This window comes from Callithrix jacchus, chromosome 16 (assembly GCF_049354715.1).
Source record: "Callithrix jacchus isolate 240 chromosome 16, calJac240_pri, whole genome shotgun sequence".
Classification (NCBI taxonomy): domain Eukaryota; kingdom Metazoa; phylum Chordata; class Mammalia; order Primates; family Cebidae; genus Callithrix; species Callithrix jacchus.
In genome coordinates, this window is record NC_133517.1 from 37458828 (window position 1) to 37483246 (window position 24419).

The window sequence follows — 24419 nt, forward strand, 5'->3', positions numbered from 1 at the left end:
GTATACCTAGAAGACCCCATCACCTCAGCCCAAAAACTCCTGAAACTGATAAGCAAGTTCAGCGAAGTCTCAGGATATAAAATCAATGTGCAAAAATCACAAGCATTCGTCTACACCAATAACAGACTTAAAGAAAGCCAAATCAAGAATGAACTGCCATTCACAATTGCTACAAAAAGAATAAAATACCTTGGAATACAACTCACAAGGAACATAAGGGACCTCTTCAAGGAGAACTACAAACCACTGCTCAGCAAAATCAGAGAGGACACAAACAGATGGAGAAACATTCCATGTTCATGGTTAGGAAGAATTAACATCGTGAAAATGGCTATACTGCCCAAAGTAATTTACAGAATCAACACTATCCCCATCAAGCTACCATTGACTTTCTTCACAGAACTGGAAAAAAGCACCAAGAACTTCATATGGAACCAAAAGAGAGCCCACATAGCCAAGTCAATTCTAAGCAAAAAGAACACAGCGGGGGGCATCACACTACCGGATTTCAAACTATACTACAAGGCTACAGTAATCAAAACAGCATGGCACTGGTACCAAAACAGAGATATAGACCAATGGAACAAAACAGAGGCACCGGAGGCAACACAACATATCTACAACTATACAATCTTTGATAAACCTGACAAAAGCAAGGGGGAAAGGATTCCCTGTTTAACAAATGGTGTTGGGAAAACTGGCTAGCCATGTGCAGAAAGCAGAAACTGGACCCCTACCTGAGACCTTACACCAAAATTAACTCCAGATGGATTAAAGACTTAAACATAAGACCTGGCACCATAAAAACCCTAGAAGGAAATCTAGGCAAAACCATCCAGGACATAGGAGTAGGCAAGGACTTCATGAACAAAACACCAAAAGCATTGGCAACAAAAGCCAAAATAGACAAATGGGACCTAATGAAACTCCACACCTTCTGCACGGCAAAAGAAACAGTCACTAGAGTGGATCGGCAACCAACAGAATGGGAAAAAATCTTTGCAGTCTACCCATCTGACAAAGGGCTGATATCCAGAATTTACAAAGAACTCAAACGGATTTACAGGAAAAAAACAAACAAGCCCATTCAAAAGTGGGCAAAGGATATGAACAGACACTTTACGAAAGAAGACATATATGAGGCCAACAATCATATGAAAAAATGCTCATCGTCACTGGTCATGAAAGAGATGCAAATGAAAACCACATTGAGATACCATCTCACGCCAGTTAGAATGGCGATCATTAAAAAATCTGGAGACAACAGATGCTGGAGAGGATGTGGAGAAAAAGGAACACTTTTACACTGTTTCTGGGAGTGTAAATTAGTTCAACCATTGTGGAAGACAGTGTGGCGATTCCTCAAGGCCTTAGAAATAGAAATTCCATTTGACCCAGCAATCCCATTACTGGGTATATATCCAAAAGACTATAAATCGTTCTACTATAAGGACACATGTACACAAATGTTCATTGCAGCACTGTTTACAATAGCAAAGACCTGGAATCAACCAAAATGCCCATTGATAACCGACTGGATTGGAAAAATGTGGCACATATACACCATGGAATATTATTCAGCAATCAGAAATGATGAGTTTGTGTCGTTTGTAGGGACATGGATGAATCTGGAGAACGTCATCCTCAGCAAACTGACACAAGAACAGAAAATGAAACACCACATATTCTCACTCATAGGCGGGTGATGAAAAATGAGAACACATGGACACAGAAAGGGGAGTACTAAACACTGGGGTCTACTGGGGGGAAAAGGGGAGGGCCAGTGGGAGGGGGAGGTGTGGAGGGATAGCCTGGGGAGAAATGCCAAATGTGGGTGAAGGGGAGAAGGAAAGAAAAGCACACTGCCATGTGTGTTCCTACACAACTGTCTTGCATGATCTGCTCATGTACCCCAAAACCTAAAATCCAATAAAAAGTTAAAAAAAAAAAAAAAAGAATGATTGAAATAAAAGCTAAGATGGCTGACTAGACACAGCCAGGAAGAGCATCTCCCACTGATAGACCAGACCATCAAGAAGACTGGCACATTCTGACCAGATCTTTGGAAGGAAGGAATTGAGAGTAGATGGAGGGAGTATGTAAACCTTGGGCCGAAGGAAGAGGAAGCTGGGAATTTTGCATGAGGCTGACAAGAACCAGGACTTGTTTCTACCCCCAACTCCTAACAGTGGCTACTGTGGAGGAAGTGAGTTACATAGGAAAGGAATGGCCCACTCTCACCATGGACCTCTGGAATCCTAGCTGCAGGAGACCCCATGACTCCCATGGACATTTGAAATGGCATGGAGAACTACTTGGAGAGGTGGAGGAGACAGGACTCCAGCCAGTGCAGAACTCAGAGTGTTTAGCATGCGAAGGGTGGCAGTGGAGCATGACCAAGGAAGCCCATCTTCTGAAGTTCTCCAGCTTCTCTAGGTGATTTTGGCCTCTGTTGACTGCTGGACATGGACAGAAAAGAAATGTCTTGCACATGGGACAGGGTCAGTCACATCAGAGCACCCCTGCCTGCGGACTTACCTCCCAAGGTCCATTCCTGGCTTTACCCACTTGCAGTGTAGCCTTGGGTACCCAGCTGGGGCTCCTCCTGGTGGCTGCCATCATAGCTCCTTTCACCAAAATGCCATGCCTAACCATTGAAGAGCTTCAGCAGATGTGTCCCCTTGGAAGTGCTTCTCCTGGTATCCCCATTCGAGTGTTGTTGCCAGTAGATTGGGAACCTCTCAGCTCTACCAGTGCAGCACGTGTTTAACTTGAGGGGGTCAGAGAACAAAGGTATGGGCCTGGTCTCAGCCTCCTGAGGTTACAGCATACACCCCATGTGTGCTGAGCAGAATCCAGGTGCCCAAAAATTATCCAGAAAGGAAGCCAATTAACTGGACTCAACTTACTCCACAGTCAAACCCTCAAGGTCAGCAAAGAATATAAAAGCAAAAAGCTGTGGAACATCAGCTCATACAGATGAGAACCAGCACAAGAACTCTGGCAACTCAAAAAGCCAGTGTCTTCTTACTTCTAAATGATCACACTGGCTCCCCAGCAATGGTTCTTAACCAAGCTGCAATGGCTTAAAGGACAGACTCAGAATTCAAAATCTTGAAGGCAACAAAGATCATCAAGCTTCAGGATAAAACTGAAACCCAATTCAAGGAATCTAAAGAATCCAGTAAAATGATAGAAGAGATGAAAGATGAAATAGTCATTACTTTAGCCACTCTGGAAAGCAGAGAACTTAAAATGGAACTACCATTTGACACAGCAATCCTATTATTGGCAATATGCCCAAAGGAATAAAAATTATTCTATCAGAAAGACACGTGCACTTGTATATTCATTGCAGCACTATTCACAATAGCCAAGACATCAAAACAACCTAGATGCCCATCAATGATGGACTGGATAAAGGAAATGTGGCATATATACTCCATGAAATAATATGCAACCATAAAAATGATGAAATCATTAATGTTGCAGCAACACGAAAAAAGCTGGAGGCCATGTTCCTAAGTGAATTAAAACGGGAACAGAAAACCATATACCACATGTTCCAACTTAGAAGTGGGAGCTAAATATTGAGCACACATGAACACAAAAAAGGAAACAGTGCTGCTGGGGCCTGTTTGGAGATGGAGGTTAGGAGGAGGGTGAGGTTTTTAAAACCACCTATCACCTACTGGTGCTCATTACTTGGGTGACAAAATAAATCTGTATGCCAGTCCCCCATGATATGCAGTTTACAAGAAACCTACATATGTACCCCTGAGCCTAAAATAAAAATTAGAAAGAAATAAATAAAATAAAGAACAAAAGAACGATTAAATTCAGGTATTAGAGAGAGGATATTTGAAAGATGGTGGGCGACAGTTGGAGAAGGGATTTTTCAAAATTGTGAGTTGGAAAGGGGTAACAACAGGGTTAGAATTTGAACATGAGAGTGAATATCTGGGATAGGGAGAGAACAAAATCACTGTAAGACAAGAAATTGTAGTTTTCATACCCTGGGTTTCATCCCTAGACTCACCTCTGATATCAGCAATAGCTACCAGGAACAGTTTCTGTGCTTGCTGATGCTATCCCATTTTCAGTACATGCTATCTCCCTGCTTTTCCACCTGATATCTTTCTCTGAAGCCTTAAGGTCTCCCTCAGTCCAGGGAAGGCAGTTTTGAAACATTTTGGAATTTATGTTTCTGGTGACAAATCCAGACCAACTGAGAAAAAGAGTTGGATAAATGCCCCACTTGCCCTTCTTTGGAAGGGTAGTTCAGTTCAACATGATTCTCCAGAGGGTCCTCCGAAAGACTGAGCTACTACAGTGAATTTTGGTGACTAATGCAATAGCATACACCTCAGTCTCACTCTTCTTGCTCCCTCACTGTTACTTCTGGGAATTGTCTCTCAAATAAACTGACTGCATTCAAGTACTTATCTTGGGATCCACTTTGGGAAACCAAATTAAAGTATTGAGAAGTCAGATTGTCCAAGGGATAATCCAAGTGATATTTAAAAGATAACAGTAGTGTTGGAGCAAATGAATTAATCTAGGAGTTACAATCTGCAAGTATTAGGGAGTGCGTTACTTAGCACATAGCTTAGTGCCTGACAGTGATGATTGGTAAATCTTTTTTGAATAAACAATGCATAGAGCACACTGATCTTTCACCAACCCATTCTTGTGAATTTCAGTTTCCTACCATAGGAACTTCTTGAAGAATCATTCTAATGTCCATTGTGTGACATCTGCACCACACTGATCTGACAAATGAAAGTGGTGAGACTCATCTACTGGCTGGCTGAGACCAAAAAATACCAGTAAGTAGGAAAATCAACGAAGCTGCTTTAAATTTTCTGTGGGAGGACAAATCTGGATATTTACTGAAAACTATCAAATTGGAATCATCTTTTATAGCTTGGAGAACTGTAGCAATATACCCCAAGGCCACTCAAGTCTTCCTTACTATCCTCTTAAAATTGTGCCAGGAAACCTCTTTCTGAGTGCAATTACTTTCACAGGATGAATAGAATGTAGGGGTTTTTCTATTGCTGCCCTTATTTCATATCAAAGGACTCTAAATTTAATGAAATATAACTGTAAATTCATTAAGAAATAAATTTACAGCTTTAATATTTGTGCTCCCTAATATATACCTAAATGGTTCCTGAAAGCTAAGCAATGATGTAGGTAGTTGATTCACTTAAAACATTATCTCTAAATGGAACATAGCATATTTATATGGAAAGAGTTGATTAATGTGGAACAGGAAAATGAGAGGAACTGATTGAAATATTCACCAAGGAGTTACACCTGAGATGCTGAGTTTCTAAATGTAATGCCTTTTCTTATCTCTATAATGAAAATTGTCATTAGGAAGATGGCAGAAGTAGGTTGTTACTGCTGGTAATGAGATAAGACATGAAACACTTGAGAGTCTTCATAAAATTGTATTTATCAGTAGAAAGGAAAATTGCCTCATTTATGTGTTTGGGAAAGATGCTAACGTACATGTTGAAAACAGATTGTTATATTATTCTGATAATTTAAAGCATACATGAAGCATAGGCTGTTTGTTTTAAGTGGATAAATACCATGAAAGGATACTTTGCAGTTCAAAATTAAATTTTATGGTTTTATAACTGACAAAATGGTATAGATCCATAATTACATAATTTGGTATATGCAGCTATTTATCTGTTAATTGAGAGAGAGAAAGAGAGAATAGCTTTTGAAATATTCTGAGTACCTCTATTTGACTCATTGTAGAAAAATTGAAAAAAAATGATCAATAATAAAAAGGAAATTTAAGTAACCCATAATCCTACTTCAGAGTTTACTACTGTGACCACATTATTATATTTGGGGGGGCAATTTGACAGTTTGTATCAAAATATATGCCTAGTTCTTGAGTCAAAAAGTACTTACTTCAAAAAAATAGTAACTGGATTGGTGTTGACCCAGCTGGTTTCACAAACGCCATAAACTGGGTGGCTTATTAACGAAAGACCATAAACTGGGTGGGTATAAAGACTAGAAATTTATTTCTCACATTTTGGAGGTTTGGAAGTCAAAGGTCAACATGCCAAACGACTCTGTATCTGGTGAGGGTCCACTTTCTGGTTGATAACCATCCTCTTGCTATGGCCCTAGATGGTTGAACAGGCTAGTGATCTCTCTGGGGTCTCTTTTATAAGAGCCTTATTCTATTCTTGAGGTCTCTGTTCTTGTTACCTAATCACCTTCCCAAAGACCCCACCCCCTAATACCATTGCCTTGGGGTTAGGATTTCAACATGTAAATTTGGGAGGGACACAAACATTCAGACCGTAGAAGGTGCCTAGGGTGCTAATTGCAGTGTTGTGACTAATAAATAGTTTTAAACCTGAAAGATCACATATCAAGCTATTTGTTAAATTCATTGTGGTCTAGCTATATAAGCAAACACTAAATAGCACATAAGAATGATATTGTGGAAGAACATTTAATGACATTGAGAGACCTTCACTATACATGATTAAGTGAAAATACTAGTGTCTAAAATAATAAAACACATTATAACTACACTCACAGTGACACACACCCACACTCACACACATATACACAAACAGGCATACCTTGTAGACATTGCGAGTTTGATTCCAGACCACTGCGATAAAGCCAATATTGCAATAAAGCAAGCTACACAAATATTTTAGTTTCCCAATGCATGTAAAAGTTATGCTTATCCTGTACTAATACTATACTACAGTCTATTAAGATGCAATAGCATTATGTCTAAAAGTAAAATGTACAAACTTGAATTAAAAATATTTAATTGCTAAAAGATGCTACTAATTATTGGAGCCTTGACTGAGTTATAATCTTTTTGCTGATGAAGAATGTTGCCTCAATGTTGATAGCTGCTGATTGATCAGGTTGGTGGCTGCTGAAAGGCGGGGTGGCTTTGGCATTTTTTAAAATAAGATAACGGTAAAGTTTGCTGCATTTATTGACTCTTCTTTTCACAAAAGATTTCTGTGTAGCACACAATGCTGTTTCATAGCATTTTACTCACAGTAGAACTTCTTTCAAAATTGAAGTCCTCTTAAACCCTGGTGCTGCTTTATCAATGAGTTTATGTAATATTCTAAATGCTTTCTTGTCATTTTCACAATGCTCATGGCATCTTCACCAGGAGTATATTCTATTCAAGAAATTGTTTTATTTGCTCATCCATAAAAAGCAACTCATTTATTCAAGTTTTATCATGAGATTGCAGCAATTCAGTCACATCTTCAGACTCTACTTCTAATTCTAGTTCTCTGGCTACTTCTACCACTACTGCAGTTACTGCCTCCACTGAAGTTTTGAACTTCTCAAATTCATCCGTAATGATTGGAATCAACTCCGTCCAAACTCCTGTTAATTTTGATATTAATATTTTGACCTCCTCCCATGAATCACAAATGTTCTTAATGGCATCTAGATTGGTGAATCACCTCCAGAAGATTACTTTCAATTTACTACGTCCAGATTCATCAGAATGATCATTATTTATGATAGCTATAGCCTTACAACATTTATTTCTTAAATAATAAGATTTGAAGGTGAAAATTATTTCTTGATTCATAGATTGCCAAATGGATAATGTGGTAGCAGGTGTAAAAACAACATTAATGTCTTGTACAGCTCCATTAGAGCTCTTGGGTGACCAGGTGCATTGTCAGAGAGCAGTAATATTTTTAAACAATTTTTTTATTTTTTTTTCTGAGCAGTAGGCCTCAACAGTGGGCTTAGAATCTTCAGTAAACCACACTCTTAACAGACGTACTAGGCTTCGTTTTGACATTTCTAGCACACACATGGAGTAGATTTAGCATAATCCTTGAGGGTCCTTAGAATTTTTGGAATGGTCAATGAGTATTGATTCCAATTTAGTCACCAGATGCATTAGTTTCTAACAAGAGAGTCAGCCTATTCTTTGAAGGTTTGAAGTCAGACATTGACTTCTCTCCAGCAATGAAAGCCCTATATGGCATCTTCTTCCAAAATAAGGCTATTTCATCTACACTGAAAATGTGTTGTTTAATGTAGCCACCTTCACCAATGGTCACAGCTATATCATCTAGATAATTTGCTGCAGCTTCTACATCAGCATTTACTGCGTCACCTTATACTTTTATGTTAGGGAGATAGCTTCTTTCCTTAAACATCATGAACCAGCCTCTGCTAGCTTCCAACTTTTCTTCTGTAGCTTCCTCTCCTCTCTGCCTTCATAGAGAAAAAGAGTGAGGGTTGCTCTGGATCAGGCTTTGGCTTAAGGGAATGTGGCTGATTTGATCTTCTATCCAGCTTTCTCAAACTTTCTCCACGTTAGCAATAAGGTTGTTTTGCTTTCTTATCATTCATATATTCACTGGGAGTAGCACAGCTTTCAGCTTGTCTTGGTTTTTGACATGCCTTCTTCACAAAGCTTAGTCATTTCTAGCTTTTGATTTAAAATGAGAGAAATGCAATTCTTCCTTTCAGTTGAACATGTATAGGCCATTGTAGGGTAATTAATTGGCCTAATTTCAATATTGTTGTGTTTCAGGGAATAGGGAGGCCCAAGGACAGGAGGAGAGATGGAGAAACAACTGGTTGGTTCGTGGAGCAATCAGAACACACACAACATTTATTACATTTGCTGTCTTATATGGGAATGGTTCATGGTGCCCCCAAAACAATTACAATAGTAGTACCAAAGGTTACTGATCACAGATCACTATGACAGCTATGATAATAATGAAAATGTTTGAAATATTGAATGAATTACTAAAATGTGTCACAAAGAGAGCATATGCTATAGGAAAATGGTGCCAAGAGACTTGCTCAATGCAGAGTTGCTACAAACCTTGAATTTTAGAAAAGCAAAATATCTGCAAAATGCAGGAAAGCAAAGCACAATGAAGCTTATTATGCCTTTATATGTATATACTAATATATACAATTTTGTGCATGTGTCTGTGTGCAGAAAATATTATAGGTATACCCATATTTTCATGGTGATTATGTCTTGGGGGGGAGTTTTAATTTTCTTATCTGTATCTAAATTGTTTAAAAAATTTTACAATAAACAAGGTTATTTTAAAAATAATGTCAACAATTATGAATAAATAAAAGCACACACATAACTTAAATCTTTAAATAGCACACACATAACTTTAAATCTTTATGGAACTTTGAGAGAAAAACACATTCATCAAAGATTTGTTAACTTCATTTAACAAAAAACATTAAATATTAAAAGCACAATATCTCAATATCCCTGTATTATTTTTACCCAGAAATCATAGGTTTATTCAAACCTGGAGCTAGGCTAAGACCTCAGAAAAGGAGGAATGGAGATAAACAAGCAAAATTTAGTTAATAGTGATTAAAGTCAGAGCCCATCTCTTATCCTTTTCATATAGAATTGATAGAAAGTGACTCATTTTCTAAATGGACCCCCAGAGGTGTGGATGCCTCTGACAAAGTCTGTGATAGAAGCTGAGAAGATAGGAATATGGCTGGTGGAGCTGCAAACATATTAATGCTCTGCAGATGTTATTCTAGCAAGATTTGCTTTTCTTTAATAAGTTATAAGCTCCTCTTTTAAAAGTAGGATGATTGAATCTAATAGTCAAAACTTACCATAAAATAATTATATAATCCCATTTCTCACCTTTTAATTAAAATACATGTAAATGAATATTGTATGGGAGAATGGGAGAAGAGGTCAGGGAAGTAATGCAGGGAGCTATTATAGGTGGTGAAAACAGCAGGGGCTTTGACCCACCAGAAGGGCATGTTGATTCCTGAGGTCAGGAAGATAGGGTGCCAGAAAGTGAGAGAGAGTACAGAATGTGTTGGCGAGGGAGGCAGTAGCAAGCCAGACAGTAACCATTTTGAGATGCAAGGATCATGCCGTCTCTGTCACAACTGCCTGACTCTGCTGTGGCACTTGAGCAGCCATTGACAATGATTAAACAAGCAGTATGGCTGTGTTCCAGTAAAACTTACAAAACTATGTGGCAGGCTGGATTTCACCTGCTAGTGTCATTTGCTGAGTCCTGGTGTAAGCTTAAGAAAGTCATGGAGAAAATGTTAATAATGCAGAATAAACTGAAAAGTGCATTGTGTCTATAATCTTTGCAGTAAGAATAACACACAACATTGAGAAAATATTCTCTTAGTGTTGGAAAATATTTCCTTATTTAGCAAAAGAGTTGCTCACATCATTGGCGAATGAGTGAATTGCCACCGTCTGTCTATACTGATACCTTTTCTCTCTCACATGCTTTCTGCTTTGATAACACTGAGGTCTCTGATTACCAGGCAGATATTGGTGAGATGGGTTGTTTTCTAAAACTTTCAAGATCTGCTCCAGGGTAACTCTTTTCTTACTGTACAGACCATGTTTCATGTACTGTTGTTGAAGAAGGAAGATTTCATTTCTGGTGAGCCAGCTCACTATATCTAGGTTCGTTTTATTGTTTATTTGGCAAATAAAAATTACACATATTTATTGTATACAAAATGTTTTGAAATATACTCTAAGTGTTTCTCACATATATTGTATCAGAAGTGGTGAGAGTATTATGGGGACAGAATTTCTCATAGGAAGAGTCATCTTTTATTTCAGTAAATCATTTTAAGGAGCTACTTGGGTGTAAAAAGATGGAGCTCATGGCCTGATCTGGAAGGGAGGATAGATAAAAGAATGACAGAATTGCTTTGGATGAGAAAATGAGAGGATGTGACTACTACATAGCAACTGCTGTTCTAGGCACTGCATGCAAAGTGGGAAGCTTAGAAGGGGCTCCTGCTTTTAAGCAGCTTCTTTTTAGTTTAGCTGGAATGAGATTGACGAACAGCTGCAGGTACAGAGACCAAGAGAGAATTCAGCAGAGGCAGGATGTGATAGCAAGAGATGAATAAGATAAACCTAAATCCTACAAGGGTCATCTGGAGGTAGACGTAGGGCAAAGGGGTATGAAGGATAGCACATTTCCTCATCTATGTGGCATAGGTGCTTGGGCCAATTTTTAAACAAAAAAAAGGGCGATTTCAGAACATTAGAGAACATAGAGACAGCTGGCCTTGGGATACATACATTCACCCCAGACAGCCATTATTGCCTCTTCTCCCCCACCAAACGGCATAATATCGGATACTCTGTAAGATCTTGATTTAATTAACGGGACTAAGATGCCACTAGTGATGATTACATTACATGTGCACATGACTGAAATGAGACACTCCTCCCTGGCACCACGCTTCTCTGATTTAGTGCTACTTTTACACTAATGCTTTAGAAATGGGATAGGACAGTGGTTCGGCCTTCTTCAATATCACCCTCCTCCTCCCATTTTGCAGTTGGGCCAACATATAAGCTTGCTTCCTGAAAGCTCGAGCTTTAGTTCTTCACATTGTAAGCAACATTGTGCAGTGAAATTTCTTCCTGAAATGAATGTTTACACCTGCCTCCTTAAAATCTACACAATGTATGAAACAACGGAGCAGTGTGTCAGCTGTGTTTTGGGATTATCTGTCGCTAACTCCCAGAAAACTGCATTAATTCTTTATTGCCTAAAGTGCCCCACTAAATGATTTTGTTCCTTCATCTTAAAGAAAAATATAACGTTACTATGTGGAATCTAATGTTCAGAACCACATATATATATAGTAGAAACTGTAGGGTGAAAGAGCAAATAAAAAAGAAATAATTGGTCAAAGTTTTTCCTTGGACTCAATGGATTAAACAATAGTATAAAAGTGAGTTATTAGGAAGTCTAATTTCAACTTAAATGGTGACTTTAGTCTAAACCGTCTACCAGATACGGCTTTGTTTCCAGGTTGAATTTATGTTTTGGATTTCTCTAACTTCACATAAGTACTAATCATAAACAAATAAGTGAAATTTGAATTATTTAAATAGCACAGATCTTTTTTTAACTCTTTTCATACTGTTAGAAAGGTGCATACTAGAGATGACTTTTGGAAATACTAGGGGCAGAAATATTTGTTATTTTTATGATGTACATTTTTTTTCCTCCAAGAATGCACTTCAAAAGGATAGTCACTAGATGTCACCTTTGCAACACACAGACGGAAGCAAATACATTTGTGTCAGGTGCTGAGTGGATGTTGAATATGACAGCTTCAGCAACACATCTGTTCAAAAAGTAAATTCCAATGAAAGTGACTTCTTAATGCAATCCAATTAAAGTTCTTCTTCTATAGCTTAAAGAATTTAGAATCAGGCAGGTGTGTTCTGGGGGTTCTTATTTGGATAATTATTAGTATATTTTTACTCCTCTATATTTCTAAGAATTTAGGTTACAAAACCAAAATACTGTCTTTTTGGTTTCTATTATATCTATTTAAAAACTGTTTTTTGACATGGGGTCTCACTATGTTGCCCAGGCTGGACTTGTACTCCTGGACCCAAGTGATTCTCCTGCTTCAGCTTTCTGAGTAGCTGGGCAATAGGTCCACATCACTGCACCTGGCTCATATCTATTTTTACGCCCTTCGAAAAGGTATATTTTGCCATGCTTTCCTATCTCTGTGCCTTTATGGCTTTGCTAAAACTGCTAAAGTTCACTCAGGAATTGCCCACCCCACAATTCCCCCATGTTTGCGTATTTTGTAAGTCTTGGATTTTTCAGAATTTACCCTCACAGTAAGTTGTTGTAGCCTAAAGAGTGGTAGGGTCCCGTGGGAGCAAGAACCATTTATCTTTTTTCAGCCATCTGTAGGCTAGAGTCTGGGCAGCAATAAAACATTAAGGGAGATTTCTGTGAAGGTTTATGTGGTCAAGGAAGAAATGTGGCACTTTTGTTCTTATTCACAACCTCCCTGCAAACTCTCAGTTGTTCTTTAAGCAGCATTGATTCTCTCGCATGATAGGAATACCTTGCATTCTCCTGAGGGCATGATGTTGTCACTTACTCTTCCTTCCTCTAAACTGCATGTGCAAAGCGATGTTTCAGGCTGTATTCTACAGTCTTTTGCACCTTGACACTGGATTAGGACAGGCCTGGGCTCTATCCAGAATATGCCGCCTGGTGTTAACTTAGTATCTCTGGCCATTGCTTTTCCGATTTATAAAGTGTGTATTATCTTTCCCATCTGGCAGGGCTATCTTTAGGGGGTGAAGATTAAAAGAGGTAAGATACACAAAGTGCTCAGTACAATATATTTTAACTTAAAAAGAATATTGTTAATATCATGTAAAACATGCAAAGACTGATTTTTTTTTTTTACAGTTTTGAGGCAGAATTTAAGAGTAATCATGAGACAGTTTCTTTCCCTCTCTGTGCTTAGAGAATATACATAGCAAGTGTATCTGGAGTAATTGTAAAGATCTTTTGTGGTAAATATTTAAAATATCCCCTGCAATTATTAAGAATCCTGTTTTCTAACAAATTTGCAAAATTCCACATTGGTGGTTCTCAAACTTTAGTGTGTATCAAAATCACCTGGGGTTGGGGTACTTGTTAAAAATATAAATTATTAAGTGCTATCCCCAGAGTTTTTATTCAGTCTGTGGAAGGACCTGAGAATATGTTTCTAATAAGTTCCTAGGTGATGCTGTTTCTGCTTTCTGGGAACCAACATTTAAAGAGCACTGCTGCAACCAAAAAAAAGCTCATATAGCCAAGATGATCCTAAGCAAAAAGAACAAAGCTGGAGGCATCATGCTACCCAACTTCAAACTATACTACAAGGCTACACTAACCAAAACAGCATGGTACTGGTACAAAAATGGACACATAGACACATGGGACAGAATAGAGAACTCAGAAATAAGACTGCACAACTACAAACCTGACAAAAATAAACAATGGGAAAAGGATTCCCTATTTAACAAATGGTGCTGGGAGAACTGGCAACTGGCTAGCTATAAGCAGAAAATTTAAAGTGAACCCTTTCCTTACACCTTATACAAAAATTAATTCAAGTTGGATTAAATACTTAAATGTAAAACCCAAAACTATAAAAACCCTAAAAGGAAACCTAGGCAATGCAGTTCAGAATATAGGCATGAGCAAAGGTTTCATGATGAAATCACCAAAAGCAATTGCAACAAAAGTAAAAATTGACAAATGGGATCTAATCAAACTAAAGAGCTTCTGCACAGCAAAAGAAATTATTATTACAGTGAACAGGCAACCTACAGAATAGGAGAAAAATTTTGCCATCTATCCACCTGACGAGGGCCTATTATCCAGACTCTACAAGGAAGTTAAAAGAAATTACAATAAAACACAAACAACTGCATTAAAAAGTGGCCAAAGGACACGAACAGACACTTCCCAAAGAATGCATGCATGCAGCCAACAAACATTTGAAAGAAAACTCAACATCACTAATTATTAGAGCAATGAAAATTAAAACCACAATCAGATACCATCTCACGTCAGTCAGAATGATGATTATCAAAAAGCCAAGAAACGACAGATGTTGGTGAGGTTGCAGAGAAATAGGAATGCTTTTACTTTGTTGATGGGAATGTAAATTAGATCAACCATTGTGGAAGATGGTGTGGCGATTCCTCAAAGATGTAGAACCAGAAATACCATTTGACCCAGCAATCCCACTACTAGGTATATAACCAAAGGAATATAAATCATTCTATTATAAAGATACATGCACACGTATGTTCATTGCAGCACTATTCACAATAGCAAAGATATAGAATCTACCCAAATGCTCATCAATGGTAGACTGGATAAAGAAAATGTGTATCTGTATATCATGGAATACTATGCAGACATAAAAAGGAACACGATCATGTCCTTTGCAGGAACATGCTAGAAGCCATTATGCTCAGCAAACTAATGCAGGAACTGAAAACCAAATACTGCATGTTCTCACTTATAAGTGGGAGCTGAACAATGAGAATACAGGGAGGGCAACAGCACACACTGGGGCCTCTTGGGGGTGTGGTGGGAGGACAGCATTAGGAATAATAGCTAATGCATGTTGAGCTTAATGTATAGGTGATGGGTTGATGTGCCAAACCACCTTGGCACACCATTATAACCTGCACATTCTGCACATGTACCCTGTAACTTAAAATAAAAATTAAAAAAATTAAGCAACAAAAAAAGGAGCACTGCTGCATACATTCCATCCTGCCTTTTCTAGGCTCTAGTGCTCTAGCACTCAGTTGTGTTAGAATGGAGAGGAAGGAGAGGGAAAGGGAAATGTCTCTACCTTGTTGGCTATTGCTATGGTCCTCTCTTGATTGGTTACTTCTCTCTGGCATAGTAACTACCAGCTGTTGATGTCTTCTGACCCTACAGTATCCAAATGTGGACTCTCTTGGGAGGTCCCACGTGTGTATTCTTTGAAGGGCTCTGAGGAGTATGTGTCTCCCAGTACAGTATTCTCTCATAGGTTAGATTCTGCTCTGATTGGGTCCCTTCCATGTTTACCTTTGTTCCCACCAGTGATGGTCTACCCCATTCTCTTGTTGGTGTGTGCTCCTCTAAGCCAGTCTCCACATGGCTGCTGCAGTGGATTTTCAGATCCTAAATTGTATCATATTCTACTTAGCCTCTCTCACTTGTATTTTTCCTCGTTAGTTCCTGCTTAACACCTTTTAATAACTTCATAAAATCTTACCTCCTTAACATGGCCACGAGGGCCCTGGATGGTCTAACCTTTGTCATTGTTAACATTTATTGTACTGCCTTCTGAACTTTTTCATATTATTCATTTATATTCAATATTAACAATATTATATTATTGTCATATGTATACATTTATTTACACAAAAATTTTGTGTATATTTTTATACACAAACATAAATGATTATACACACATATACACACAAGCATACATACATTTACACAGTTTTGATTTATAAACATAGGCTTGCTCTATACATATTTTTCTGAATCTTTCTTTTTCTTCTAACAGTTTTATTTAGGAGAGCTTTCCCTGTTGTAACACATAATAGTTACTTTTATGGATAAGAATCAGCTGAGGCTCTAATGAAAAATGTATGTTCAATGAATTCAGTAGGTCTGGGATGAGGCTCTGGGCATCTGCTTATTTAACAAAATGCCAGTCAGCCTTAAAAAAGGAGCATCTGCAATTTGCCACAACATGGATGGACCTGGGACATTATGCTAAGTGAAGTAAGCCAGACACAAAAAGATAAATATTCCATGATCTCACATATATGTGGAATATAAAAATAAAAGATCAAATATATAGGGGAGAATAAAACAGTAGTTTACCAGGGTTAGGGTAGATTAGGGGGAGAAAATGGGGAAATGTAGGTCAAAGGATATACAGTAGCAAATAGGCTGGATAAACAATGTACAACATTAGGACTATAGTTAATTAAAGTATATTATTTTAATTTAAAAGAGGATTTTTATAGTCTACTAAATGAGTAGATTATAGATGCTCTTTTGATAAGGGGATGAGTAATTATGTGAGACGATGGTTGTTTTGTTCCACTATAGTAAACATTTTACTATTGTAAACAAAAAGATATCTGAGACAGTGCTCAATCAATTTGAAAAGTTTATTTTGCCAGGGTTAATGATACGCCCACAACACAGTCTCAGGAGGTCTTGAGGACATATGTCCAAGGTGGTTGGGGCACAGCTTGGTTTTATACATTTTAAGGAGACATGAGACACCAATCAATATATGCCACATGTATGTTGGTTCAGTCTGGAAAGGCATGACAACTGGAAGCAAGGAGGGGGCTTCCTGGTCATAGGTAGATAAGAGACAAACGGTTGCATTCTTTTGAGTAATTTCTGATTAGCTCTTTGCTGAATGCATAATTTATAGGAATAGTCACTTAGGCCTTAGCCTGACTTAGTGACACAATAGGGCAAAGGAAGCAATCAGATTTGCATTTGTCTCACGTGATCAGAGGGATGACTTTGAGTTTGTCCTTAACTTTGGCAAAATAAACATTCTAAATTGGTTGGGACCTGTCTTGGATGCCTTTTAGCTTATGCTCTATACATAGTTTTTAACATGTTATGTACCTTAAATATACACAATAAAATTTATTTATTTTAAAACTCCAGTGATCACCTGCACCAAAATCACTTTTGGTTTTAAAAATAAAAACCAACAGCTGGTAGTTACTATGCCAGATCATGAAAGAAATTTATCTTAGTCTTTCTATGACTGAGTTTCAGTAGCATAAATGTTACATAATTTAGCCATTAATTTTTTTCTTCAACTTTTATTTTATATTCAGGGATATATGTGCAGGATGTGAAGGTTTGTTACATAAGTAAATCTGTGCCATGCACATATACACCCATCATTCCATCACCTACATATTAAGCACAACATCCATTATCTATTCTTTCTGACGCTCTCCTTTCCCCAATCCCCCAACAGGCCCCAGTGTGTGTTGTACCCCACTGTGTGTCCATGTGTTTCCATCATTCAGCTCCCAATTATAAGTGAGAACATGTGGCATTTAGTGTTTTGTTCCTGTATTAATTTGCTGAGGATAATGGCTTCTCCTCCATCCATGTCCCTGCAAAGGACATGATCTCATTCCTTTTTATGGCTGCACAGTACTCCATGGTGTATATGTACCATATTTTCTTTGTCTAGTCTATCATTGATGGACATTTAGGTTGATTCCATGCCTTTGCTATTAGGAATAGTTCTGCAATTAACATATGTGTACATGTACCTTTATAATAGAATATTATATAGCCAGTAATGGGATTGCTGAGTCAAATAGTATTTCTGATTCTAGATCTTTGAGGAATTTCCACACTGTCTTAAATTAATGATTGAACTGATTGAACTAATTTACATTCCCACCAACAGTGTAAAAGCATTCCCATTTCTCTGCAACCTTGCCAGCATCTGTTGTTTCTTTACTTTTTGATTATCACCATTCTGACTGGCATGAGATATTATCTGACCGAGGTTTTGCTTTGCATTTCTCTAGTGATCAGTGATTTTGCATTTTTTTTCATATGTTTGTTGGCTGCACGTATGTCTTCTTTTGAGAAGTGTCTGTTCATGTCCTTTGCCCATTTTTTAATGTTTTTCTTTTCTTGTAAATCTGTTTAAGTTTCTTTTGGACTTTAAATATTAGAATTTTTTCAGATGATAGATTGCAAAAATTTTCTCCCATTCTACAAGTTGTCTGTTTACTCTGACAACCGTTTATTTTGCTGTGCAGAAGCTCTTTAGTTTAATTTGATCCCATCTGTCAATTTTTGCTTTTGTTGCAATTTCTTTTGGTGGTTTCATCATGAACTATTTGCCTGTGTCTATGTTCTGAAGAGTATTGCCTAGATTTTCTTCTAGGGTCTTTATAGTTTCCAGTTTTACATTTATGTCTGTAATTCATCTTGAGTTAATTTTTTTATTGCATTTTAGGTTTTGGGGTACATGTGAAGAACATGCAAGATAGTTGCATAGGTATACATGTGGCAGTGTGATTTGCTGCCTTCCTCCCCTTCACCCATATCTGGCATTTCTCCCCATGCTATCTCTCTCCAACTCCCCCCTCCCCACACTGTCCCTCCCAATTTTTGTATAAGGTGTAAGGAAGGGGTTCAGTTTCAATTTTCTGCGTATGGATAGCCAGCACCCCCAGCACCATTTATTATATAGGGAGTCCTTTCTGTTTTCTTACATAAGTCCGTTCCTTGCTCTTGTCAATTTTGTTGAAGATCAGATGGTTGTAGGTGTGGGGACTTATTTGTGAGTTCTCTATTTCATTCCATTGACTTATTTGTCTGTTCTTGTGCCAGTACCGTGAGGCTTTGGTTATTATAGGCTTGTGGTTTAGTTTGAAATTGGTTAGCATGTTGCCTTCAGCTTTGTTCCTTTTGCTTAGGATTGTCTTGGCTAATTGGGCTCATTTTTCTTTTCATGCAAATTTTAATATGTTTTTTTGTTATTCTGTAAGAATGTTGATGGTAGTTTAGTGGGACTAGCATTGCATTTTTTAATTACTTTGGACAGTATGGCCATTTTCACAATATTGATTCTTTCTATGTACAAGCATGGAATGTTTCTCTATTTGTTTGTGTCCTCTGATTTCTTTGAGTAGTGGGTTGTAGTTCTCCTTGAAGAGGTCCTTCACTTCCTTTCTAGATGTATTTCTAGGTGTTTTATTCTTTTTGTAGCCATTATGAATATAAGTTTATTCACTATTTGGCTTTCTGCTTGCCTCTTGTTGGTATACAGAAATGCTGGTGATTTTTGCACATTGATTTTATAACCTTTGTCTTTGTTGAAGTTGCCTGTCAGCTTAAGGAGCTTTTGGGCTGATACAGTAGGGTTTTCTAGATAAAAGATTATGTCATCTGTAAAAAGAGATATTTTGACTTCTTCTCTTCATATTTGAATAGACTTAAGTTTTTTCTCATGCTTGATTGCCCTGGCTGGAACTTCCAATACTATGATGAATAGGAGTGCTGACAGAGGGCATCCTTGTTTTGTGTCAGTTTTCAAGGGGGATGCTTCCAGCTCTTGCCCCTTCAATATGATATTGCCTGTGGGTTTGTCATATATGGCTTTTATTATTTTGAGGTATCTTCCCTCAGTACCTAGTTTATTGAGAGTTTTTAACATGAAGGGATGGTGAATTTTATCAAAGGCCTTTTCTGCATCATTGAGATAATCATGTGGTTCCTGTCTTTAGTTCTGTTTATAACATGAATTATATTTGTTGATTTGCATATATTGAACCAACCTTGAATCCTGGGGATGAAGCCACCTTGATCATGGTGGATAACACTTTTTGATTTGCTGCTGGCTTCAGTTTGCCAGTATTTTATTGAGGATTTTTGTATCAATGTTCATCAGGGATATTGGCCCAAAGTTTTCTTTTTTCTTTTTGTTATATCTCTGCAAGATTTTGGCATCAGGATAATGATGGTCTCATAGAAAAAGTTAGGAAGGAGTCCCTCCTTTTCCATTTTTTGGATTAGTTTCAGTAGGAATGGTGCCAGCTCTTGTTTGTACCTCTGGTAGAATTCAGCTGTGAATCTCTTTTTCCTTTTTCTTTTGCTTTTTTGTTTGGTAGGCTATTTAATACTGCCTCAATTTCAGAACTCATTATTAGTTTATTCAGGGATTCAGTTTTTTCCTGGTTCAGTCTTGGGAGGGTGTATATGTCCAGGAATTTGTGTATTTCTTCTAGGTTTTCTAGTTTATGTGCAGAGAGATGTTTATAGTATTCTCTGATGGTTTTTTGTATTTCTGTAGGGTCAGTGGTGATATCTCCCTTGTCGTTTCTGATTGTGTTTATTTTATTCTTCTCTCTGTTCTTCATTATTAGTCTAGCTAATAGTTTATCTATGTTATGAATTTTTTTTAAAAAAATCATATCCTTAATTTTTTGAGTTTTTGAAGGGTTTTTTTGTGTGTCTGTATCTTCTTCAGTTCCTCTCTGATCTTGGTTGTTTCTTGTCTTCTACTAGCTTTGGGGTTTGTTTGCTCTTGGTTCTCCAGTTCTTTTAGTTGAGATGTTAGCTTGTTAACTTGAGATATTTCTAGCTTTTTGATGTGGGTGTTAAGTGCTATAAATTTCCCTCTTAACACCGCTTTAGTTGCCTCCCAGAGATTCTGATCCATTGTCTCTTTCTTCTCATTAATTTTAAAGAACTTCTAGGTTTCTGCCTTAATCTAATCATTTACCTAAGAGTCATTCAGGAGGAGGTTGTTGAATTTCCACATAGTTGTGTGGTTTTGAGTTAATTTCTTAATCTTGAGTTCTAATTTGATTGTGCTGTGGTCTGAGAGACTGTTTGTTATGACTTCAGTTCTTTTGCATTTGCTGAGGAGCATTTTACTTCTGATTATGTAATCAATTTTAGAGTAAATGCCATGTAGGATTGAGAAGAATGTATATTCTCTTGAATTAGGGTGGAGAGTCCTGTATATATCTATCAGATCCATTTTATCCAGAGCTGAGTTCAGGTCCTCAGTATCTTTGTTAATTTTTTGTCTTAATGATTTGTCTAATATTGTCAGTGGAGTATTAAAGTCTCCCACTATTATTGTTTGGGAGTCAAGGTCCTGAGCACAGTTCTGTGCCCTTGCTGGACAGGTGTTGTGGTCATTTGGAGGAGAAAAGGCAATCTAGCTTTTTGAGTTTCCCACGTTTTTGCATTGATGCTTTCTCAAATTTGTGGGCTTATCTACCCGCAGTCTTTGGAGTTGCTGACCTTTGATGAGGTTTGCTGACCTTTGATGCAGTTTGTGTGTGTGTTTTAATTGTTGATGTTGTTTTTGTTTTCTGTTTTCTGTTTTTTTTTTTTTTTTTTTTTCCTTTTAACAGGCCACTCTACCCTAGGGCTGCTGTGGTTTGCTGGGGGTCTTCTCCAGACCCTAGTTCCCCTCTTTTCTCTTGTACCTGGAGGTATCACCAGTGAATCCTGCATAAGAGCAGAGATGGCATCCAGCTTCTTCCTCTGGAAGTTCCATCCCAGGGAGGGATTGGCCTATTGCTGGCCTGCTCACACCTGTAGGAGGTAGCTGGAACCTTCCCCACTGGGAGGTCTCACCAAGTCACAAATAATGGAATGAGGGGCTCACACAAAGGAGCAGTCTAGCTGCTTTTTGGTAGAGCAGGTGTGCTGCATTGGGGGGATCCTTCCCCATATGGACTGCCTGTATTCTCCAAAACCAGCAAGCAGGAGCAGCTGAATCAACTAAACTACAGAGATGGTGACCACGCTTCTGCCTGGGAACTCAAACCCGTCTCAGATGGACTCCAACCTGCTGCTGTTGGCTGGCTGGGATTCCAAGCCAGTGGGTTTTTAACTTGTGAGGTGCCATGGAAGTGGGGACCATGGAACAACACTGTTTGGCTCCCTGGATTCAGCCCCCTTTCTAGGGATATGTATGGACGGATTTTCCATCTTGCTGGGGATCCCCAGGTCAGAACATTTAAAACTCCTGGATCTCTGTATGTGCCTGAGCAGATGCTCTGCCGAGCCTCCACACAGCTCTGCATATCAGATCTAAGGCCATAATGCTGTGGGCTCATGCGGGGATCTCCTGATCCATTGGGTTGCAAAGATCCGTTGGAGAATTGTGGTTTCTCATGTGCAGTGGCACAATCACTCATCAATTTCCTTGGCGCTGGAGTGGGGGCTTCTTTGGCTCTGTGCTGCTCCCAGTTGGCCCCACTCTCCCCACTCTCAAGCTTTTCATTGTTCTCCATGGGTTACATTGTTTGCCTGTATGAGAATGTGGATATTTCAGTTGAAGGTGCTGAATTCACTCACCCCTTTTCATTCCTCTTTGTAAGTGCTGCAGACTGCAGCTGCTTCTCATTGGCCATCTTGCATAGATCCATTAAACAGATTTTTTTGATGTATCCATTTCTTTTTTTTATGAACAATTAGGTTGTTTTTATTGTTACAAATGAGGATTACACTGAACATTAACTTTTCTTGTATCAAGTAAACAGTAAATGTTTATACATTAAAAATTTTATATAAGAGTATATACATTTGCTTTTTCTGCAAATGACACTGAAGATTGGTTAGGTCAATTGCTTAATGTTCTACTTAGTACAAATTAATGACATGATTGTCATGATGTTAATTTGGAGTCATATTGTGAATGCATAAGCTGGAATTTTGAAGCTTGATTACTTATAGGATGTATGTCAAATTGCATCTGTTTTTTATAGCCTTGCCCAATATCTTTGAGGACTCTTTCACTTTGCTATAGCTATTCTAATAATTAATGAAAAAATTTTCCCCAAAACTGGGCCTCCGGGGAAAGGAAACCTTTAAGAAAATATTTATTCCAATCCAATTTGGGTTGAATACAGTCTGCTTCCTGGAAATGACTACTGACAAATATCAAAACGAGAAGTAGAGGTTAAATTAGATTTATGGATCAGTGGTCGCAGGCTTCATGAATGTGTAGAAATCATATTTTTTTCAGTTCGTTATTTGCCTTTCTCCTTTAATCCAAAAATTGTAAGTTTTGTAGCAGTAGGTATAATAGTATTTTTTTTTTTTTTGCATTTCCCTGATCAAAAGGAAATCCTCATGTTCTGGAGTCGAATTCAAAGGGAGTATTATGCCATAGAAATGTGGCTCTTACCTGAGTTCTCTGGCATGCGTACAGCCTCCTTAATGCGGCTGTCTTCTATCCCATCTCACCTCTTTTTTTTTTTATTGCATTTTAGGTTTTGGGCTACATGTGCAGAGCATGCAATACAGTTGCATAGGTACACACATGGCAGTGTGCTTTGTTTGCTTTCTCCCCTTCACCCACATTTGGCATTTCTCCCCAGGCAATCCCTCCCCACCTCCCCCTCCCACTAGCCCTCCCCTTTTCCCCCCTATGGACCCCAGTGTTTAGTACTCCCCTCTCTGTGTCCATGTGTTCCCATTTTTCATCACCCGCCTAGAGTGAGAATATGCGGTGTTTCATTTTCTGTTCTTGTGTCAGTTTGCTGAGAATGATGTTATCCAGATTCATCCATGTCCCCACAAACGACACAAACTCATCATTTCTGATTGCTGCATAATATTCCATGGTGTATATGTGCCACACTTTCCCAATCCAGTCGATCATCGATGGGCATTTGGGTTGATTCCAGGTCTTTGCTATTGTAAACAGTGCTGCAATGAACATTCGTGTGCATGTGTCCTTGTAGTAGAATGATTTATAGTCCTTTGGATATATACCCAGTAATGGGATTGCTAGGTCAAATGGAATTTCTATTTCTAAGGCCTTGAGGAATCGCCACACCATCTTCCACAATGGTTGAACTAATTTACACTCCCACCAACAGTGTAAAAGTGTTCCTTTTTCTCCACATCCTCTCCAGCATCTGTTGTCTCCAGATGTTTTAATGATAGCCATTCTAACAGGCGTGAGATGCTATCTCAATGTGGTTTTGATTTGCATCTCTCTGATGACCAGTGACGATGAGCATTTTTTCATATGATTGTTGGCCTCATATATGTCTTCTTTCGTAAAGTGTCTGTTCATATCCTTTGACCACTTTTGAATGGGCTTGTTTGTTTTTTTCCTGTAAATCTGTTTGAGTTCTTTGTAAATTCTGGATATCAGCCTTTGGCAGATGGGTAAACTGCAAAAATTTTTCCCATTCTATTGGTTGCCGATTCACACTAGAGACTGTTTCTTTTGCCGTGCAGAAGCTGTGGAGTTTGATTAGGTCCCATTTGTCTATTTTGGCTTTTGTTGCCAATGCTTTTGGTGTTTTGTTCATGAAGTCCTTGCCTACTCCTATGTCCTGGATGGTTTTGCCTAGATTTCCTTCTAGGGTTTTTATGGTGTCAGGTCTTATGTTTAAGTCTTTAATCCATCTGGAGTTAATTTTAGTGTAAGGTGTCAGGAAGGGGTCCAGATTCTGCTTTCTGCACATGGCTAGCCAGTTTTCCCAG

The 24419-nt window shown here is 38.2% G+C and overlaps 1 protein-coding gene across 3 annotated transcripts in view; it reads left to right on the top strand.

The window, feature by feature from the left end:
• Nucleotides 1-24419, top strand: part of LOC108588667 (uncharacterized) — a 708321-nt gene that overhangs the window by 64328 nt on the left and 619574 nt on the right. For all 3 annotated transcript variants that reach the window (XM_078352723.1, XM_078352724.1, XM_078352725.1), the window contains exon 2: nucleotides 4704-4829. The gene's annotated coding sequence lies outside the window, so the exon portion shown is untranslated. The remainder of the gene's footprint in view (nucleotides 1-4703; nucleotides 4830-24419) is intronic.